Raw genomic sequence first — 499 nt, 5'->3', positions numbered from 1 at the left:
CCACAGAAACTATGAAATAATAATCGTAGTATTAAAGGCAGAGATCGGGGCGAGACAATGGGGATGTTGGCGAGGGAGCCCCGATCGGGATTAGAAACACCTCCCAGCCCCGCAGAATAATACTGATCGCGCCCCCTCCGCGCGCTCCCTCCCCCGAGTGCCGAGCGGGAGGAGGCGGCGGCGGCCGAGGAGGAGGAGGAGGAGGAGGCCCAGGAGGAGGAGGCGTTGGAGGCCGAGGAGGAGGAGGAGGCCGCGGAGGAGGAGGCCGAGGCGGAGGAGGAGGAGGAGGCCGGGCTCGGGAGGCAGCATGAGCCGAGCGCGGCGGCCGCGGCTCCTCTCGGCTGCGCTCGTTGCCCATTGACAGCAGCGTCTGCAGCTCGCTTCAAGATGGCCGCTTGGCTCACATTCATTTTCTGCTGAACGACTTTTAACTTTCATTGTCTTTTCCGCCCGCTGCGATCGCTTCTCACCGGCTGCTTTTTCCGGGTACGTAGGAGGC

The 499-nt window shown here is 63.3% G+C and overlaps 1 protein-coding gene across 1 annotated transcript in view; it reads left to right on the top strand.

The window, feature by feature from the left end:
• Window positions 1-260: 260 nt before the first annotated feature.
• Window positions 261-499, top strand: part of BMI1 (BMI1 proto-oncogene, polycomb ring finger) — a 9,737-nt gene continuing 9,498 nt past the window's right edge. The window contains exon 1 of the mRNA XM_024765868.1: window positions 261-486. The gene's annotated coding sequence lies outside the window, so the exon portion shown is untranslated. The remainder of the gene's footprint in view (window positions 487-499) is intronic.

This window comes from Neophocaena asiaeorientalis, unplaced genomic scaffold, assembly GCF_003031525.2.
Source record: "Neophocaena asiaeorientalis asiaeorientalis breed wild unplaced genomic scaffold, Neophocaena_asiaeorientalis_V1.1 scaffold217, whole genome shotgun sequence".
Classification (NCBI taxonomy): Eukaryota; Metazoa; Chordata; class Mammalia; order Artiodactyla; family Phocoenidae; genus Neophocaena; species Neophocaena asiaeorientalis.
The sequence above is the reverse complement of the archived record's forward strand: the minus strand, read 5'-3'. Positions and strand labels throughout refer to the sequence as shown.